General features: G+C 49.9%; 1 protein-coding gene across 10 annotated transcripts in view; it reads left to right on the top strand.

The window, feature by feature from the left end:
* The window catches only part of MGLL (monoglyceride lipase), a 142207-nt gene that overhangs the window by 49465 nt on the left and 71388 nt on the right, over window positions 1–21354 (top strand). The gene's annotated exons all lie outside the window — the stretch shown is intronic.

The raw sequence follows: 21354 nt of genomic DNA, 5'->3' as shown, positions 1-21354 counted from the left end.
AAAAAAAAAAAAAAAAAAAAAAGAAAGTTCTGGCCCAGACTTCAAAAGGATGCTTCCTCAAGGAGGTGAGATTGAACAGGGAAATACGGAGAAAGAGCATTCGGGTGAAGGAACTCTTCTTCATTCATTCCTTGATATTCACTGAGTGCCCAACTGCACTCCTAACTGTTCTAGGCACAGAAGTCCAGCAGTGAGCCAGGCAGACATGAGTGAATAAGGAGAAATGTTATGTCCTGCCAAGTGCAGGGGAGGCAAGAGGCAGGAGGCTGCCAGGGAGAGGGGCTCCCTCTGCCCAGCGGTTTGGGAAGCCTTTCAAGAGGCTGTGGCAGTCAGATGGACCCATTCTTGCCAAGGTCCAGGTGGCAGAGGGAGTCTAGAGCTGGGAACAGTCAGTGCATAGGCCCGGGGGCAGGGGCTAGCAGGGTGCTCCCAGGTCACCAGCAAGCCAGGATGGCCAGAGCTTAGACAAAGCAGCCGGTGAGCAGTGATGGGTAGGGGCCTTATAGGCCCAAGGAGGAGGAGCAGAGGCTGCTCTGGGATGTTGGAAGCCACTGGAGGGAGGGCTGCAAGCAGGGGAGCAATATGCTGTGATGTGTGTGGTTTCTGAACGACCCGAGGCTGCTGCGTGAAGACAGATTACAAGGCGAAGGCAGGGAGTGTGGGGAGGACTTTGGGCCACCAGGCTGGGAGGGATTTGCTGTGTGCTGTGTGGCAGTGTCAATGAGACCTCTCTGAGCCATGAACTTGGGTGGTGACCCTAGGAATAAAGAGGCCTGAGCAGAGTGGAGAGACGCAGAGATAAAAGCAACAAGATTTGGCAGAGAGGTGAGAGACAGGGAAGGCCCAACAGTGGCGAGCCTGAGTCTCTTTGTAATGACATCTGCCTCTAGAAACGGAAGGCTGAGTTCTCGTCTGCATCATACTGAACGATGTCTCAGGGTCCCTCCCCCAAGTCCACATGTTGTAGATGCCACTTAAGGCAGTGAGATAAGAGCAGGTGCACTCCTTTAACAAGTCCCCGTCACGCTGTCCCGGTCCAGAGCCAGCCCGGCACAGCCTGTATCCACCCCACCTGCCTAGGCCTCTTCCGTCTTGTGGTGACTCCCATGACCTGTCCTAAGAAGACACAAGTACTGAGCCCCCAGCATGTGCTCAACACTGTGTTTATGTGTTCCCACCTTATCTGACTTGTCCTCACAGCACTACCAGAAGGCAAGACTGTTGTCCCTCTCTTACTGTTGAGGAAGCTGAGGCACAGACAGGTTAAGCCACCTGCCCAAGGTGGCACGGCTGCTACGTGGCAGAGCCTAGATTCAAGCCCAAGCTGTCTGGCTCTAGAGTTCAAGGGGTCTAGAACTTGGGCCCTGGTGGGGACCCTGGTCTCTAAGCAGCAGCCCACAGCATTCTTGGGCCCCTCAAAAATAACAATATTCACAAGCACAGAACCTCACAGTTTATAAGGGGCTTCCTCAAATATCTCATTCCATTTCAGTAACCCTGGGAGGAAACCAGCCCAGGCTGGAGCCCAGTTGTTGCCTTCAAATCTGCTGAGAGTGCCTTAGTGCGCCCAGGCTGCTGTAACAGAACACTCTAGACTGAGTGGCTGGGAAACAGCAGGGATCTATTCCTTACAGTTCTGGAGGCCAGGAAGTCTGAGGTCAAGGTGCTGACAGATTCTGTGTCTGTTGAGGGAACCACCTCCTGGTTCATAGATTATGCTTTCTCACTGTGTCCTCACATGGCGGGAAGAGGGCTAGAGAGCTCTGTAGCCCCTTTAATAAGGCCTCTAACCCCATTCATGAGACCTCTGCCCCCATGACCTATCACCTCCCAAAGGCCCCACCTCCCAACACCATCACCTTTGGGGTTGGGATTTCAACATGAATTCGGAAGGGAGACAAACATTCACACCACAGCAGAGAGCAGAGTTTTGGATGCATACAGAGCCCATGCATACAGAGCCCCCTGCAAATCCAGCCTCTCCCTAGTTGCTGGGTCAGCTGGAGTCTGTGGCTTTAACCCCACGGGAACCTCAGCTTTCCTGCTTGTAAGAGGAGCAGCCAGACTACTCCCTCAAGAGTGCTGTGGGAGTGCTTGGCATGCAGTAGTGTGCAGGACAGTTCACGTGACCTTCCTTCCACCAGCCTTTGCACAGATGTGAAACAGGTTCAGCTTTAGAGAGACAGACCTTGGCTCTAATTTGCTCTGTGGCCTTGGCAAGTTACTTGACTTCTCTGGACTTCACACTCCTCATCTGTAAAATGGGCTAACAATACCAGCCTGTGGGGTGCTGTCAGAAGTGAACTACCAATGCAGCGTGCTGTCTGCACTTAGAGGTTGGGGGGAGTGGGAGCTCTGGAACCAGACAGATGAGGCCTCGAATTGTGGCTTCATCCTTTACTACCTGTGCGGCCTTGGCAAGTCTGCACAATCCCCTAAGTTGAAAAAGTAGAGCTGATAAGGCTTGCTGGGGTTATCCCAGGGATTCAATGAGGTGAAGTGTGTAGGGTGCTTGGTTCGGAGCCTGGGGTTTGGTAAACACAGGTTTTCTTTCTTCCCCCCATGACACCTCTTTGGCTTTTTGAGGGACGGTAGGAAAGTGCGAGGCTCAGATGCCCTGAGAGATGCTGGTGTGAGACCCACCATTGCACCACTGTTGTGTTGAGAAACAGAACCTCATGGAGGCCAGGAGGTGTCCTTCCCAAGACAGCCGGGACTGTTGCCACCAGGCTGAGGTCCCCCACCTGTCTGCTCCCCATATACATGCTGCCCCTGGTGTTCTACTACCCTGGATTAAAATTGACGTAGGGCTTCTCTTTATAATTTTCAAATGCCCCTTGAGTTAACTGCAGATGATAAGTATGGCACTAAGTCCTAGAATGATGCAGAGCCAGTGGTGGACATTTGTCTTCTTCCTAAGGCAGATGAAAACCTTTCAAGATAAATGGAGGAGGTGGGGCATGGTGGCTCACTCCTGTAACCCCAGCACCTTGGGAGGCTGAGGGGGAAGGACTGCTTGAGCCCAGGGGTTTGAGACCAGCCTGGACAACTGTCAAAACCCTGTCTCTATAAAAAAACACAAGAATTAGCAGTGCTTAAAGGTGCATGCCTATGATCTCAGCTACTTGGGAGGCTGAGGCGGGAGCTACTTGGGAGCTACTTGGGATCGCTTGAGCCCAGGAGGTCAAGGCTGCAGTGAGCTGTGATTTCACCACTGCGCTCCAGCCTGGGCGACAGAGCGAGACCCTATCACAAAAAATAAAATAAAATGCATAACTGGAGGAAGGCAGAAATAGTAAAGGGTTGCCTTGTGATGACCAGGACCAGAGGGAGGATGGTCGCTGGGGCCACAAAGCTCACGGTGAGCAGAGAGCAGCTGCCTCTGCTCCTGTTGGTCTGGGAGCCAGGCCTTCAAGGAGGCAGGATTGGGAGGGTAACTGCCTGAGGCAATGAGCAGTTGTGGTTCCTGCTTACATGGGCTTGGCTAGCACAAATCGTAGGGTTGAGACATAGGCAGACGGGGGTTTAAGCAGACTTCTGGGGCCTAATTAGGGACAAGCAGCATAAAGGGAAAGAGGAAATAGATAAATCATTCAGTCTTGTGACCTTGGACACATATCCTTGTGACCCTGGGCACCCTGTCTGTGACCCTAGATACCCAGCCTTTCCTTGGGCTCTCAACCTTATGACCTCAACATTCACCCTTGTGACCTTGAGTGCCCAGCCTTATAACCTTGGGTGCTCAGCCTTGTGACCTTGGGCACTCAGCCTGTGACCCTTGGCACCCTTGTAACCCTGGGCAACCAGCCTTGTGACCTTGGGCAAGTCACTGAGCCTCTCACCTTGGATAACAGGCCAAGTGGTTAAAGCTGTTTAAAGACTCCAACAGGGTTTTGTGGCCTGGCTTTGCTTCATACAGCCCTGCCTCCTGGAGTCTATTCCATTATTCTTAGATATTCACTGTTCATTTACAAGACTCCCTCTGTGCAGCTGCACCTGGGCCTCATGCCTTAGTTCTTTGACCAACCCATGCCATGGCTTGGGCATGGCACTCTCCCTCCTGCTATCTTGATTCTTTCTGAAAGGTGAAGAGACCTGGAGTGGACAAGACCTGCCCTGGAGAGTCTATATCCTCCAAGGGGCTGTGGGGAGGGTCCCGGAAACCGAGAGGGCTGGGCACCACATTCTTTCCCACCTTATGCAGGGCCACTCAGCTCTTTTTCTATAGAAGATTTCATTTGATTAAAGGATTCACTTCAAAAAAATTTTTTCAGGGCGAGGCGCAGTGGTTCACATCTATAATTCCAGCACTTTGGGAGGCTGAGGTGTGAGGATCGCTTGAGGCCAGGAGTTTGAGACCAGTCTGGGCAATAGGATGTGACTCTGTCTCTACAAAAATAATACAAAAATTAGCTGGATGCAGTGTCGTGCACCTGACCCCACTACTTGGGAGGCTGAGGTGGAAGGATCACTTGAGCCCAGGAGATTGAGGATTTAGGAAGTTTCTTCCACTTCTAGAATTCTCTGATTCTAAATGAGAAACTAGCTATGAAAGCTCTTTGTTAACCACAAGGGCGGATAGTTATGAAGAGAGGCACCTTATTGCTGTTGTGGCAGAGTGGCCTGGGGAAGGGCTGGCTGATGTCGAGATGATGGGTGGAAGAGGAAAGCAGTCATGGCGCATGCCAGGCACTGAGCTGAGTGCTCACAGGAGCCCCGCTCCATCCTCAGGACAGACCCCCAGGACTCTGATGGTGCTTCGGGGGTGGGGTGATGTGGGGTGGAGGCAAGGAGGCTGCTCTGCTCTCCCTCCACTCAGCAAGTATTTACTGAAACTCACTGTGTGCCTGCACTGTCTGGGCACTGGACAAATGCTGAACCAAACAGATATCAACTCGTAGCCTCTTGGAGCTCACTTGCTACTTAAATATGTTCAGTCCCTGGGGGCTAAGCCACCCGGGCCGGCAGTTCAGGGTCCAGTATTCCCTGGACCTGGAGAAGACCTCAGCTGCGATGGCAGCCTCCCCCTCACCAGCCTCCCTGGGTCTTGCTGTCTTCATCTGAGAAATGGGGAGGATGCACTACCTCTGTCACAGGGTTTTAGTGTGGACTATGGAACTAAGTGAGGGCAGCGTCTAGGTGATGCAGGTTAGTTGAACTTTTGAAATGCCAGTTGTTTAAAAATTGATTTGTAGGAAGCCTATGGTCAAAGACAATCCAATTCTTTTTTTTTTTTTTTTTTTTTTTTTTTTTTGAGACAGAGTCTTGCTCTGTTGCCCAGGCTGGAGTGCAATGGCACGATCTCAGCTCACTGCAACCTCTGTCTCCCGGATTCAAGCGATTCTCCTGCCTCAGCCTCCTGAGTAGCTGGGATTGCAGGTGCACGTCACCATGCCTGGCTAATTTTTTGTTTTTAGTAGAGATGGGGTTTCACCATGTTGGTCAGGCTGGCCTCAAACTCCTGGCATCAGGTGATCTGCCCACCTCGGCCTCCCAAAATGCTGGGATTACAGGCATGAGCCATCACTCCTGGCCTGACAATCCAATTCTTTTTAGCAGAGTTTTACCCAGAGACTCCATATGCTGAGCTGAAAGGAACCATCTCTAGATGTGAGGGGCTGTGAGTATGGTAGTGGTTCTCAAAGTGTGGTTCTGGTCAAACCAGCAGCAGTAGGAGTAGCAGCAACACCACCCAGGGATTTGTGGGAAGTGCACACTCTCGGGCTCCAGGGTGGGACCAGCAGTCAGTGTTTAGCAAGCCCTTAGGCAACTCTGATGGATACTACAGCCTAGAATCACTGCCCAGGGGTAGACACATGAGTGATGCGCTAGGTTCCCTGAAGGAGGTGAGCATCGGGGCTTGGAGAGCTGGAGGGATGGACAGGACAGGGAGCTTCAGTAGGAAAAAGAGAGGAAAGGATATCTCAGTACGGGGGAGGGGAAAGGAAATGCCAAAGGGAGAAGGGAGAGTCAGAGTCAGGGAACTGTTGGGAAATACTCCCTTACTTAGTCGTCTTGGATGTCAGAGTAATGTAGGTCAGGCCTCAGTTCTTAACATTTTATTTCTAAGACTCCAGTAGTCATTACACATCCCCAAAATGAGGGCTGTGATCCTTAAACCACACACCAGCTATACAAAAGCAACTGGCACAGAAAGTGGCAATGTGGTGTGATAGTTAAACACACAGGCTTTGGCATCAGATATGGGCTCAAATCTTGGTTCAGTCATTCACTAGCTGCAGGGCCTTGGTCTGCAGTCTGTTTTTTGTTATGTCCTTCTCCAGGTTTGGTACCAGGGACATTCTGGCTAATAAAATGAATTGGGAAGTGCTCCTTCTTAGTTAGTTCTGAAAGAATTTGTTTAAGATCATTATTATTTTTTCCTTCAATGTTTGGTAGATCAGTGAGGCTATCAAGACCTGGAGTGTTCTTTCTGGGAAGGATTTTAATTATAAATTCAGTTTCTTTAACTATTAATAGGACTATCCCAATTTTCTTTTTCTTTTTGTGTCAGCTTTAGTAGTGTTTTTCAAGGAGTTTGTGGATTTCCTCCAAGACATCAAATTTATTGGCATACGCTTGTCCATAATACCCTCTGTTATCCTTGGACAAGTTACTGGAACATTACTGAGCTTTGGTTTCCGCATCTATGAAATGAAGGTATTGAAATTTCTACCTCATAAGTTGTTGTGAGGATTAAACAATCATTTAGGTGGAGTGTTTTTCAAAGGTTCTGGCATATAGCATGTATTCACCTGCTCATTATTATTATTGATGGCCTCACCACATTCCAGTTACCTGACAAAGACATGTACTGAAAAGTGTTTGAATTCTATTTCTTAATAGCTAAAACCTGGCCACATTGGATATTGTCAAAAGCATCATTCTGAGACTTTAAGTTTACAAATTGCTGTTCTGTTTTTAGAGTTAAACTTGCTTCAAAATTTATTTGAGAACATTTTACACTCTTATGGAACAGAGTGCCCCAGGGCTCTGAGAGTCTATAATTTCTTAAATAATCCATTCATTCACTCATTCAAGGAGTGCTTACCATGTGCTTTCACTGTGGGATAGAAAGAGGAATGAGACCGTACTCCTGCCCTTGAGACTCTCAAAAGCTAAGGTCCAGCCCCAAATGTGTTTTTGAATTATTTGATCTTTGCCACGAGCCATGAAATATGGGATTTTATGACTGCCCCATTGATTAGTGGATTGTTTACAATCTTTGGAACCAGGCAGGCAAGAATGTCACCCTGCCCTTGCCGGTGACTGCTTATGTGACCCCTTGGAAATTTCCTAACCTCGCTGAGCCTCCATTGCCTCATCTAACATGATGGGTGCAATAGTACAAATATTGAGGGATCAAATAAATCCAGGCTCCATGACAGGCACCCATAGATGATGATGGTGATAGTGATGGTAATATTGGTGATGGTGATGATGGAGAATATAAGGAAGGTAAGCCTTAAAAGATAATTTCCTAACTAGTTGTTTTGTTTTTTGTTTTGTTTTGTTTTGTTTTTTTGATAGAGTCTCGCTCTGTCACTCAGGCTGGAGTGCAGTGGCGCAATCTCGGCCCCCCACAATCTGCCTCCTGGGTTCAACCAATTCTCCTGCCTCAGCCTCCTGAGTACCTGGGATTACAGGGGCATGCCACCACACCCGGCTAATTTTTTTTTTTTTTTTTTAGACGGAGTCTCGCTCTGTCTCCCGGGCTGGAGTGCAGTGACCGGATCTCAGCTCACTGCAAGCTCCGCCTCCTGGGTTTACACCATTCTCCTGCCTCAGCCTCCCGAGTAGCTGGGACTACAGGCGCCCGCCACCTCGCCCGGCTAGTTTTTTGTATTTTTTAGTAGAGACGGGGTTTCACCGTGTTAGCCAGGATGGTCTCGATCTCCTGACCTCGTGATCTGCCCGTCTTGGCCTCCCAAAGTGCTGGGATTACAGGCTTGAGCCACCGCGCCCAGCCCACTCGGCTAATTTTTGTATTTTTTGTAGAGATGAGGTGTCACCATGTTGGCCAGGCTGGTCTTGAACTCCTGACCTCAAGTGATATGCCCACCTCAGCCTCCCAGAATGCTGGGATTACAGTTGTGAGCCACTGCGCCCGGCTGTAACTAGTGTTTTTAAAGAGGTAAACTAAGGCTTCATATTTGAAAGAGAAGATCTCATTACAAATATCTTTTGTCTCAAAACTTTATGTCATATGGTTTTACATTGATTATGGCACAACTGAGTTCCAGAATCCTCTATAATGAACCAACAAAGCCACTGTCTTCGGAGTTCTTTGATGCTGTTTTTGAGGACACAGCACCCTTCATAAGAGTGCTTCTGCTTGACTGATAAACAGGCCAGGAAGGCACAGTTGGGAGGCGACCCTGTGTGCAACTGAGGAAGTGGACTGGGGCTCCCGCTCAAGAAAGAGGTTTGGCAGATTCTAAGGAGAAAAGAGCCAGGGGCACTACGAGTGTTTTCTGGATACTATTTACTTTCAATAAGGCGTGTGTCTACATAGTTAAAATGGGAAATATACACACAATATTTGCAATAAACAGATTCAACAGCTATTATATGAGAACCTGTTGTGTGCTGGGTCAATGCTGGGTATGGAATTAGAAATCACACAGACCCGGTCACTGCCTCGGAGAATCCATGGAGACAGACATACTTCAAGAGCAAAAGTAGTTGGTGGGGGGCTATTATGGGGGTCTGGCAGAAGTGTGCATGGGACGTATGGGGGAGGGAGGGAGGGCCCACACTACCTTGGGGAGTGATCATGGGGAAAGATCTTCATAGGACATGACATTTGTGACTTTGGACAAGCTACTAAACCTCACTGAGCCTCAGTTTCCCCACTTGTAACTCTAAGTCATATTTTCTACCCGGTGAAGATTAAATGAATGTCTTAGCTGCTCGCAGAGTGGCTGCTGGGCACATAGTAGGTGCTCAACAAACCCCCATACTGTCCTCTTCCGCAACACACAGATCCCTGCTCTCCTCACCACACATTAGTCACTGGCTGAGAAGAGAAACTTTTTTTTCAGTTCTCTGAAATTAAATAGACAGCTCCCATCTTTTCTATAGAAAGTTCATGCTTCCCATGTTAGCTAATCTGAAGTGATGCGGCCCACAGTGTGGCTGCTCCCACAGGAATGCTCTTCATCAGCCTTCAGCGACGTCGGGGGTACATGTTTCTGTTCTTTTACCCACTGTTGAACTTGTTTTTGGAAATTTACAAAGTGATTGCTGTGGCAGGTACAATGTGAACCCTGAGCTAGTCACACGGGAATCGGGCACGTTGTTCACTCAGCTTCACTGAAGTAACAAGAACACGTGGCTCTTCCGAGGGCCGCAGCAAGTGTGAAGTGTGCCGTCTGAATGCCGAATTGCAGTTCTGTGTTGGAGGCTTTGGAAGCCACATGGACGCTCCTGGAGACCCAGCACCATCTCTTCTCATTCCAGTGCCCAGCGGCCTGATAATGTGCCACCTGGTTATCTTTCAGAAGGAATTTACCCCAAAGGCGTAGTTATTCATTCAAAATTATTCATACGGTCTCTCAGATGAAAATATTTAAGGTTTCCTGGTGAGAAGAAAACAGACATCACTCTAGGTCCCCAGAAGAAGCCGTTTCTGAAGTGTTTGAATGAGTCACTTGTTGGAGGAGAAAAAAAGTCAAATTACTTACACGTGATCCTGTGTTAAAAAGAAAGACTGAATAATTCTAGGAAAGGAAATTCTTCTCGGCACCAGGGATGCTATTTGCTGTGGTTCAGGAGCTGAGAAAAGATGTAGCTAATTATAACATATATGTAGGTTATATTTGGGTGTAGAACAAATACATAGTCCTTATTGTCTGAAAGGCCTGAATTTGAGTCAGTTTAACCACTTATTTGCTATGTGACTCCAGGCAAGTTACTAACCTCTCTGCACCTCAGTTTTCTCATCTACAGTAAGCGATGAGCCAAAGTCTCTTTCTACCCCATAGGGTCAGTAGGGGGATTAAAAGGGAATTAAATGACCTCCTCTATGTGGGGGGCCTGGCCCACAGAGAGTATTCCATAAATATTGGCTATGTTGGGGTGACTGCTTTTTCGCCTTAGGAAAACCTGATTCAACGCCAGTCACAGCTTCATGCTAACTAGTGTGGCTTCCAAAGTTGAAAAGTGATGTAATATTACCTATGTCATAGAGTATTTATAAGAATTCTCAGAGAGAGAGATGATATCCATATTAAATATTAATTAATATTTATTATATGCCTGATTATCCATGCAAAGCTTTTCAAACGTTGCCTCATTACAGCCTTGGAGTAGGTGTGGTAATTATTATAGATGAGGAGAGCACGTGAGCTTCCCAAACATGCACCTCTTCTCACCCACAGCAGAGCACAACTGTGGCCCGGGCCTCTCCTCGGGACTTTCTATTCTTCTCTTTTATTCTGGCCTTGATATCTGCATGCCCATTCTGCAGGCAGGGAGACATAGTAAAGTCATAAGGTGCTGAGAGGCCAGTAGGACCTCTTCCACTCCAGTTCTGCAGCCCCGTTTGCTCCAGCACCACTTCTTCCCGGAATGAGACAGAGTTGCCCTTCGCCCTCAGGCTGTTAGGCTTCCTAGAGCCCCAGGAGTCCGTGGTGGGAGCAGATGCTCACAGAGGAGGGTGTGTGCCCCTCCGAGGGCCCATCTTTATCATGTCAGAGGTGGGTTCCTGAATCTGAGAGGAAAGGGGAGCACCACTGGGGGTGGTATTCAGGCAACTTCAGCATCAGGCATGGGGTGCCACCCAGAGAGGCCACGTGATGGGCATTGGGGATTTACAGCTTAGATGGTGACATGCAAGCCCTGAGAAGCCAGAGGAGCACCTGAGAGCTGGGAGGGAGGAGGGTGGAAGTGGAGCCTCTTGCTTCCACCCATGTTGGAAACTGGGTCTTCCTTTCCTGTCTTCCCAGCACGCAGCTGAGACTGCACACTGAGGTGGGTGTAATGATTATGGCGACATCAGTAAACTTAGTTGCTCCTTGAGGACAAGTCCCATCTGCAATTTAGCCCTACCTCCCCCTCCCCCGCACAGTGGTTCTGTGTCTGGGAGAGTTTGAGGACAAGAGGACAATAGGAAAAGGAGAGGCGGCAGGGAGGGGAAGGAAGGAAGCTCAGTGAGGCGGCACAGAGGGAAGGACCCAGTGGTTGAGCTTGGGGCACAGGCAGAGGTTCACTCCAGCCAGGGTCAGGGGCTGGGTTGGCCTCAAGACAGGTCCAGGTGGGGCTCCAGGGAGATGTCCCCACCCAGGTTGCTTGGGCAGGGTCTGAGATCCAGAAGGCCGTGGCTGCTGTGGCACGCTCCTTGGCAAACAGAAGCCACACCCGTGGCATGCTTGTGAGGCCCTACCGTTCTGCTGAGGCAGAGCTGGTCTTGAGCCTGAGGAGCCCATGCTACCACAGCAACTGGGTACAGTCCAGTGTTTTCTGTGTCCAGCCTGGCTTCATGGGGCCAGAGGATGAGAAGAAAACAGACATCACTCTAGGTCCCCAGAAGAAGCTGTTCGATCTTTGGCAGTAGTCTCTATCACCCTCAGACTGGCATCTTCAGATCCATCTTGGAGACGATATACCCTCTGGAGCCTTTTCTTTCTAGCACACCTGTCCTCTGGCTGCTGGGGCAGCCTGGACCTGCCGGTGCATGTCAGTGCATGCACACTCACCACACACCTGACACCCTATGAAGTCACACCGCTGCACCCTGCCTAGGTAATAAGGACCTTGATGGTTGGTTTTTTTTCTATCTCCAAATACTGAGCATTTCCCTAAAGACATTCAAGGAGGGTGGATCACCCATCTTTCCCCAATCAGAGTGACACACTGTGATGCAGCACACATGGAAATCAAGGGCAAAGCTGGGGAGGCTGCCATGGGGGGAAGGCAGAGTCTAGAGTGACAGTGGGTTCCAGTCCCAGCTACAGGGCACAAACACAGACCTGGCCTGAGGTGTCCCCATCCCATCTCCTGTCTGTGAAGTGGAGATGGTAATAATGGTACCTAGGTATACAGCTCCCATCTGTAAACTTACCGTTGATAAATTGCTTAGAACAGGCCCTGGCCCAGAGCAGCATGCAGCAGGTGCACCTGTTACTACGTGCATACTCATAACTGAAGCTGCAGCAATGACCAGAACTGCTCTCATCTGATGGTCACTGACAGAGCAGTGGGCCATAAGGAATCCTCCACCCCTTCCTTTCTCACTGTACAAGGGTCAGGGACAGACTTTGAGGTCCCACCAGTTGGTGGCAGGTTTGGACCCGGATCTCAGGCCCCAGCTCCCAGAACCAGGTTCTGTGCACCTCTCCCCACACATGGAAACAGCTACCTTGCCCATTTAGTAAATTAAACTTCAAAATCACTCTGGCTGCAAGTGGGCCAGAAATAAGGGCTCCTCAAAGGAACTTTAAAACAGGTAGAGCTGGGGCTGGCTTCGCTTTGACACAGCCCTTGAGAAAGGCTGAGGGGTGAGGATGGGCAGAGTCTGTCTTGTGAGCTGAGCCTTTCTGAAGTGGGAGCTCAAACAGCATGTGACCAGGAAATGGCTGGCCCACCAAGAACTAAAAATAAACGGCTGTAACGTTGCCAACCGTCAGGGCAGGCGGGGAGGGTGCGGAGAGCTCGGGAGCAGAGCGGTGCCCAGCGGGCACCTCCTCACAATGAAAAAAGAACCACATGCCAGCAGACAAGGTGTTTCACGTGTCACTAATGTGGAAGTAATAAACCACGATTGCACTGTCAGGCTGCCCTTTCTGAAGGGCTTCATATTCTTTATTTAATTTCCTTTCATTTTCCAAGGCAGGTAAAGCCATCCTCATTTTCATTTTACAGGAGAGAGAACAAGCTAGGTAGGAGTGGTAGAGCCAGGATCAGAATTCCAAATCAGCCGTATTAAGCTGTGTTCTCAGTGTCTAGGTTTCTGTCCTGTGAGAGATAAAGGGAGAAATTAAAAAGCAAATGGAGGACCCAGACCTTGCATGGGATCCTCAGATGCAGTCACAACTCCCTGGCAAGTGCGTTGGGTACACTACGCATATTTAGTGCTTGTCTGGGCATTTGAGAATGAAGCTGTGCCTGGAGTCCCTCCCGGGAGAGCTGGGCTCCCAAGGGCCTGGCTGGTGAAGCCAGGAACCGGACATGCTGGGAGGGAGGCAGCCTGCATGGTAGTCCAGCTCTGTCTACGGCCGGCTGTGCGCCAGCCCTCTCTGTGCCTCCATGTCCTCACCAGCCAAAAGAGGAAACCAACAGTACCTTTGTGATAGACTGGTGTAGCCCAGTTGCTTAGAGGAACACGTGGGCACATACACAGAAGGCACTTGAAATGCAGCTTGAAGGGCAGTTTGCAGTCTCTGGTCCAGGCGGTACAGAAGTGGCCTCTTTGACTGCTGTCTCTGAGTGTTCTGTGGCTTCTGCCCTGGCTGTGGAGGTTAGCACTGCTTACTGGAGAAGGAGAAGCCCTGGGGAGGCCTCCACCTGGTCCCTCAAAGCTTCTCAACCCCACCTAAACTAAGCCAGCACCCCCAACACAGTGGCTCTGACAAGACACAGCAGCAGGGGAGAAGCCCAGTTTGCCCAGTGGGCCCCGGAAAGCGAAGCAGTCTGGTCATCAGCACCCCCAGAACTCCCTTCCAGGCGGTAGGCCCCTTGCTAGTGCGAAGGGTCCGGATGGCCACGGGGAATTGCGGGTTCTCTGAACACAGCAACTGGGGCCTCTGCTCTCCACATCCGTGTGGCACCTTGCTCATAGCAGCTGCTCAGTGAGGGCTTGCAGAATTACAAGGCATTTCACAGAAATGACAATTTCTTTGGATATGCTCAAGTTCACACTCGTGAATCCTGTATGTGTGGGTATGAATTTGGCCTGGAGGATGGGCCCAGTTTAAAGAAAATCAAATAACGCTTGCCGAGCTGGAAAAATCCATGACTTCTGTGCTAATAATTTTTTCCATGGATCACCCCATTTAATCCTATGGCAGCAGAGCGAGGCAGGCAACGTCCCTATGGAGGAAAGAAGCTCAGAGATGCTGCGTGATTTTTTCAAGCTCACACACTCATCAGGGGGCAAAGTCGGACTGAAATTCTTACACTCTTGCATGTTGCTACAGTTTTAACTTTTGGGAAGATGCTTTGGGGTGCAGAGCCGCAGGTTCCATCAGAACAGCCCCCCAATCAGTGTTATGACTCTGAGCAGCCTGGCGTGGGGCACAGCCCCCAGGCGAGTGGCCCTGGGGTTTCTGCATCATCTGACAGAAGTGCCGCAGCGGTTCCAGGAATAGCTTGCGACGCTCAGTCTGTCGGGGGTGCCGTGCCAGCTCCTCACCTCGCCTTCTGCCAAGGCTCTGCTAGGAGATGCTCTGACTCCCAGAGGTGGCGCCTGAGCCTGGCCAAGGGACAGAGCCAGCATCAGGGCTGACTCCAGGGGGAGAACAAGTTCCTTTCATCTTCATTCCTCAGCACCCGTGTGCCCTGTGTAGCATGGTGTGAGTCCGGAGGGGTTGGTTCCCTGTTGACAACTGGAGCTTAGCCCAGAGAGTTCTGTTATGTGAACCTGCTGGGCAGAGGCAGAGTGGCCTGGCCCACTGTTTGTACCTGTGTGACCAGGACAGTCACTTGACCTCTCTGAGCCTCAGATTTCTCATCTGTATGTTAGGCCTGAGGCTTCCTATGGAACCGTTAGCTCATAGGACCCCACACAAACTCAGTGTCCCATAAACGGACGCTTCCATCCCTGTGTGGCTCTGCCCTTCCCTCCCGTCCGCTTTCCTTTGCTTTTCTTTGAAAGCTGTGTGCACATCCAGCACCCTCCCTGCTACACCACTGGCTTCCTTTCTCCAGTGCAGAAAATCAAGCCGTCTAAGCAGGGCCTGCCCGCAAAGACAGTCAGTGTGAGAGGCAAGGGCCAGCTGCCTCCTCCCCAGAGTTGTGGAGAAGTGCTGGATCATTCAGGCCCCATAATCATAATTATTTCTTTCCTCAGTTATTGTGCAGATGCCACCAGACTAGAAAAATCACTTAAAGATTTTATCCAGTGGAAGCTTTCTTACCAAAAAAGGAGGATTATCTGAAGGCCAAAGGGACCGATTCCAAGGACCCTGTGTTGAGTGAGGGAGAAGGAGCTGGGCTGATCTGAGCAGGTGGGAGCTCTACATCAGACCCCTCCTTCCTCCCAGTCCACACAAGAACCAAGAATCTCTGAAATCATCGGGATCCCTGGGCTCAAAGCATCTCTATAAAGTGGCACTGCTTCTGTGAATTACATTCTCTCCTCCCTTCCTTGGAAAATGACCTCTAAGCAGGCGAAGGTGCAGGGAGACAAAAGAACTTGCCCACAGCTGAGATTTTTTAAATGACTGCGGGTGAACACAGACATCCCTCTTGAGCACGTGATTCAGAAGAGACACACCCACCTCCACTGAGCATCTACTGTGTGCCAGGCACGGTGCTGAGAGCCTTGGTCACATCAGGTGTGGTAGGGGACCAAGGAAGGGTTAAGGACAGTCCCGGAGAGGTTGGAGACGTTAGCCAGGGTCACACATAGCAGAGAGAAGGACTGAGAGCTGCCTTACTCTGTGTGTCTCAGTTGCTGGGGTCACACAATAGGAGAGCTGGTTTATAATAATGGATGCTGTTAGAAATAGCTGCCAGGGCCGGGCATAGTGACTCACGCCCGTAATCCCAGCATTTGGGAGACCGAGGCAGGTTGATCACTCGAAGTCAGGAGTTCGAGACCAGCCTGGCCAACATGGCGAAACCTCATCTCTACTAAATACAAAAATTAGCCAGGCATGGTGGCATGCACCTGTAATCCCAGCTAGCTACTCAGGAGGCTGAGGCAGGAGAATCACTTGAACCTGGGAGGCAGAGGTTGCAGTAAGCCTAGATCACACCACCGTACTCCAGCCTGGGCGACAGAGTAAGACTCTGTCTTAAAAAAAAAAAAAAGAAGAAGAAGAAAAAGAAAAAGAAGGAAATAGCTGCCAGGAGCCCCCAGAACATCCTGGCCCGTGAGGGTCATGCTTACAACTTACAGCCAGTGCACTTTTGCACATTTTCAAGAATGATATTTTTCTCCCTAGCAATTGCTTGTCATGATATGATAAATCGACCAATTCTCCTATTGTTTTTTATAACACATATCTGATTTTTAAAGGCCCTTTAAAAGAGCAAGAGAGAAAAGAAAATTACAGGTGACTTCCCCCATTCTCCTCGCTTGGTACAGCTGAATTGTTCTGAAAGGAGACTGGCAGTTTGTCAGCACTAACAACGGAACGCACCGTTGAATTATACAAGGCTCAGGGGCTGCTCTAAGAGGGCCAGGCCGACCTAGGCTTCCGTCTGGCTTGAAAAACTTCTAGCTATTGACTTTTTGCAAGCTTTTTCACATCTCCAAGCTTCATTCATGTATTTATTCATGTATTCAGTCTATAATGTATTAGCTTAATGCCCAGTTACCAACACCAGACATGGTGCGAGGCACAGGAGATGCAGCTGTGAACAAAACAGACACAAGTCCCTGCCTTTGGCAGACCATGAGCAGCAATAAATGACTTTAGGGTATGTCCATTGGAGATAAATGCCACAAAGCAAAATAAAACCTAGGAGGAGGAGGGTGGGGCAGTGGGGGCAGGGAGCCACGCTCAAGCTGCTGGCCCCACTGAGAAAGTGGTAGTTGAGCAAAGACCCAAAGGAGGCAAGGAGGAGCCTCACAGATGACTAGGGGAAGAGGGGGCAGCCAATGCAAAGGTCCTGGGGCAGGAGGGTGCCTGGCTCATGAAGAACAATCGGGAGACAGGAGTTGAGGTGAGAGGAGGGCACCATAGGAGAGGAAACAGAGGTGGTGTGCAGCTGGCCACACAGGGCCCAGAGATCCTCAGTTTTCTCCTCTAAAAAACAGGAACAGAAGCCCCCAGGCAGCTGCCATACAGATTTGATGAATAACATCAGCCAAGTACCTACGGGTGTGCTAGGTTCCCCACCAGTGTGAGCAAGTGTGCGTTCCTTCCCAGCGCTCCCGTATCAGCAATCCGTTTACAAGGTGTTAATGACACGTGGCTGAACACGACTGGGTCAGGAGGACCCTGAGGTTGGATTCGGATCTACCCTGGTTGGGGTCAAGAAACACTCTCTCAGAGGCAGGTCCCCCAGCTTCGTGGCACTGTCATGGCTTTGTTCATTGTCCCCAAGGCTCTTTGGGTGCTTTTTCTTTTAGGGAGTTCAGTGAAGAGTTTCTTTCTCTGGTGTAGTCAGTTCACTTGGAGTTAAATTTCCTGCTGGAGTTGGCAACTGGGCATCTAGCTAATCTCAGTGGTCTTTGAAAGCGGAGAGTTCCAGAGCTAAGTCATCAATTTCTTGAAGCCAGAAGCCATCTCACTGGTTATATACATATACGTGTGTATGTGTGCATGTGTGTCTGTGTGTATTATATATTATACACAGGTGCTGGGATATGCCTAAGGCAGTTTCTAATATAAAAATTAGAGCTCAATAAATATATATAGATTGCTGCCTTCCCGACTGAGCCAGTAGTTACCACAATAATGCTATATAACAAATACCCCCGAAACTGAACGCCTAAAACAACAACTGATGCTTTCTCTTGTGCCTGCAGGTCAGCTATTTTAGACTGGGCTTGGCTGGGTGTGGCTCCAGGCCTCAAGTTGGTTTAGCTCTCTCCACATGTCTCTCAGCCTCCAGCGACAGTGGGCTAGAAGAGTCATGTTCTTTTTGAGACAACATGAGGATGGTGATGCTTTTTAAAGTCTGCACTCAAACTTTCTTGCCATCACTCTGTCCACCTTCCATTGACCAAAGCACGTCACATGGACAAGCCCAACATTTATTTACAGGATGGGGACAGTGGGGACAGGTATTCCTTGCCTGGTGGGAGGACCTGCAGGGATGTGTGGCAAGAAGCATGGATGGAGGAGGTCTTCCTAGGAATACGAGGGCCCCTCCTGCTACTGACCTAGGCCTGCGTCATCAAGGGTAGCAGCCATAGTGGTTTTAGATAGCATGTAGGCAATCACTTTTTTCTTATGTATACGTATTTATTTTACGATTTCTATATCAGTTAGGAATTCAGTTTGGCTGCTAGAAATAAAGACTAGTTATAACAGTCAACTACACAAGAAGAAGGTTTATTTCTCTTCTGAAAAGAAGTATGGAGATGGGCCACGCCTGTGTTTGAAAAGGTAGGTTGTATTGTGATTCAGGTATGGTAAGGCCAACACATCAGGAGAGGCTGCCATTGAAAAGAGAGTTTGTTCTTCTCAGTTCCCAAGAGAAGGGGCCACCGCATGCCACAGGGACATGTGGGGAAGCACCAGGGCTGATCAGGAGGCAAAGGGAACAAAGAGAAAAATGGGAAAAGAATCTTTATTGTGGTTTCCATGGGAAGGGATGGGTGAGATGGGGTGAGCAGGCTTAGAATTAGCCAGTTTGAATAATTTTGTGGACTCTGGGGTGTAGGGGCTGTCTGGCATCTGGCCCCGGGGTGATGAAAGCAGAGAAATATTGGCCTGGAGTGGAGGTGTGGGCTCTGGACCAGTTAATTTGCATAGGAAAGATGTGCTTCCCTATAAGACCTTTACTATCTAGTAATTGGCTAGCCCTAGAACAGGTAATTTCCCCAGTCAGCAAGGCCTTAGATCTCAAAATATCAGAATAAAAAGACATACTTAATGCTTGGGATAACAGCGCCATTATTTTATCAAGAAACCAACTTCTTCTATCTGCTGCCCAACCTTTAGAGCACCCAGCTTCATTTACCTCTTTGCCCAAGATGGCTGTAAGAGTTCCAGCCATTACATTACATTCGTATTTCAGACCTAAAAAGTGATACCTATCTTCCACTTAAGAAGCCTTTCTGGAAGTTCCATCTATCCATGTCATCCTGTATCTCAGTGGCCAGGAGTTAATCACGTAGCCACACTGATTGCTCGGGAGGCTGGGAGGTAGAGTGCTCTGCCCAGGCACATTGCCAGTCTGAATAGTATCAGGTTTCAGTTACTAAGAAGAAAAGAGAGAGTGGATATTGGGTAGACAAATGGCCATCTCCACCAGTTACTCTGTGTTTACAGGAAGTGACAGATTTTCTACAAACAATAGTCATAGAAAGTGTCTTTGATAAATACATCAATTTAAGGGGGCGAGGGAACATGAATATGTAATTAAGAAGTATATTAGGTAAATAATAATACAGGTGGTGTGCGAAGATTGGGTGACTCTGCTCCATATGTTTGGGGAGACAGAAGGTTGGATGCATTCTCTAGGGCCTGCAGTGGGGCCACTTGTCCTGGTTCAGAGCAGCAGGCACATGTGCCAGTGTCCTGGTGGCACTGAGTCTCACCGCGGCATGTGGTCCGCCCTTGTGACCATGCACCTCCCACCCACATGCATTCAGAGGCAACCTTCTCCTTGTCCTTGTCACTGAAATACCCATTGACCTACAACTGGCATATTGTGTCTCCCATGTTTGGGGGCCTGCAGCAGTGGATTGCTGGGTAGGGGAAGGAGCTGAGACCCCAGAAGGCAGGCTGGGTGGGAGAGGCATGTTATCCTTGATGAAGCTGTGAGCAAATGTTTAAACCCTTCCATTTCTTTTTTTTTTTTTGAGACGGAGCCTCGCTCTGTCGCCCAGGCTGGAGTGCAGTGGCCGGATCTCAGCTCACTGCAAGCTCCGCCTCCCGGGTTCCCACCATTCTCCTGCCTCAGCCTCCCGAGTAGCTGAGACTACAGGCGCCCGCCACCTCGCCCGGCTAGTTTTTTGTATTTTTTTTAGTAGAGACGGGGTTTCACCGTGTTAGCCAGGATGTTCTCGATCTCCTGACCTCGCGATCCACCCGTCTCGGCCTCCCAGAGTGCTGGGATTACAGGCTCAAGCCACCGCGCCCGGCCTCTTCCATTTCTTTAAACACCCTCTTCCTCCTTCTACAAGAACATTGAGTCTAGCTAACGTGAACAGTTTCATCTTTGGTTTTTCCCTTGTTCCCAGGTCACAGCAGCTAATGAGAAGTGAAATCATTTGAATTCAGGTTTTATCTTCTCCTTTTCTCTCTGGGGTTGAGCAATGCACGGGGCATCCCCTAGTTGACGAGGCTGTGTGGGCAAAAAGAGCAGCCCCCGCATTGGCAAGGACCTTTCCCCCAGGGATGCCACAGCTCGTGACTGCAGAATCACAAAATGCCAAGAAGACAAACATGAAACATCCCTACCATCTCGTGGAAACCCGTGTTCCTCCCACACAATCTCTTCGCTGAGGCACTAGGTGAATTTGAAAGGGAATGCCACGTACCTAGGGAGCACTTCCCTCTAAAGAGCCTGGGACACGTTGGCATGAGCACACACACCTAGAAATACAGCTCCCAAGACGCATACCCCACACCCCTCTCTGACGCATACCCCACACCCCTCTCTGATGACATTCTCACTCTCTGGTTTGGTTTTCTCAGCAGCTGAGTGGGAGGCACATGGGGAGGCCACTGAGGCCTGGGTGAAGATCCAGTGTGAAACCTACACTTTCTTGCCCTCTGACAAGAAAAACCTGTCCTCCTGCCCGACCCAGCCTCGGGAGTACACCTGTAGGCGCCCCCAACTGGGACCAACAGCCTGAATGGTGAGAACAGACCTAGCAGCTGTGGATCCCGGCCCGCCAGCCCCCTCTCCTCTCTGTGCCTCAGCGTCCACCCTGGAGAAATGGACACAGGTAGTACTGCTGCCTAATGGGGCCGTTGCAAGTACTCATCCAGTTAATGTCGGTGAGGGGTGAGGCCCTGTGTAGAGTTGAGGCATGTGGAGCAGAAGGGGAGGCCACTGCCTGAAGAATGGCTTGCAGTCTTGGAAGGCACTGGTGTGGAGCTTTTGATAGATCTGGTTATTTTTTTTTCTTTCTTTCTTTCTTATTTTGCCTTTTATGGCTGTGGGGGTGACAGCAGGACTGATTCCCTAAAAGGGAGAGATTTTCTCACTTAGTCTAAGCACCTCCTTCTTTCCAGGGGAACTGGGAGTGAGCTTGGTGGGGAGTGGGTGGCAGTGCTTGGCAGGTCATGACCTCTGAGTTCACAGAGGGAAGCCCCTACCAAGGAGGAAGCTGAGAGTGAAGCCCGGGCCTGGGTCAGCGGGAGGCTGTGGCCTCCTCTGTAGAGTGCAGTGTCAGGCCCCAGCGGGCCACCACCCAAAAGTGATCAAAACAAAACAGGGTGCCAACAGAAACAGCTACTGCAGCTACAGAATGGGCTAGGAGTGAAGGGCGCTGTAGGCTGTGATGAGGCTGGTGGGAGGAAGTGACCCCTGAGGAAGACAGGGCTCACATCTGGTGCCTCC

Source organism: Piliocolobus tephrosceles, chromosome 2 (assembly GCF_002776525.5).
Source record: "Piliocolobus tephrosceles isolate RC106 chromosome 2, ASM277652v3, whole genome shotgun sequence".
NCBI lineage: Eukaryota > Metazoa > Chordata > Mammalia > Primates > Cercopithecidae > Piliocolobus > Piliocolobus tephrosceles.
The sequence above is the reverse complement of the archived record's forward strand: the minus strand, read 5'-3'. Positions and strand labels throughout refer to the sequence as shown.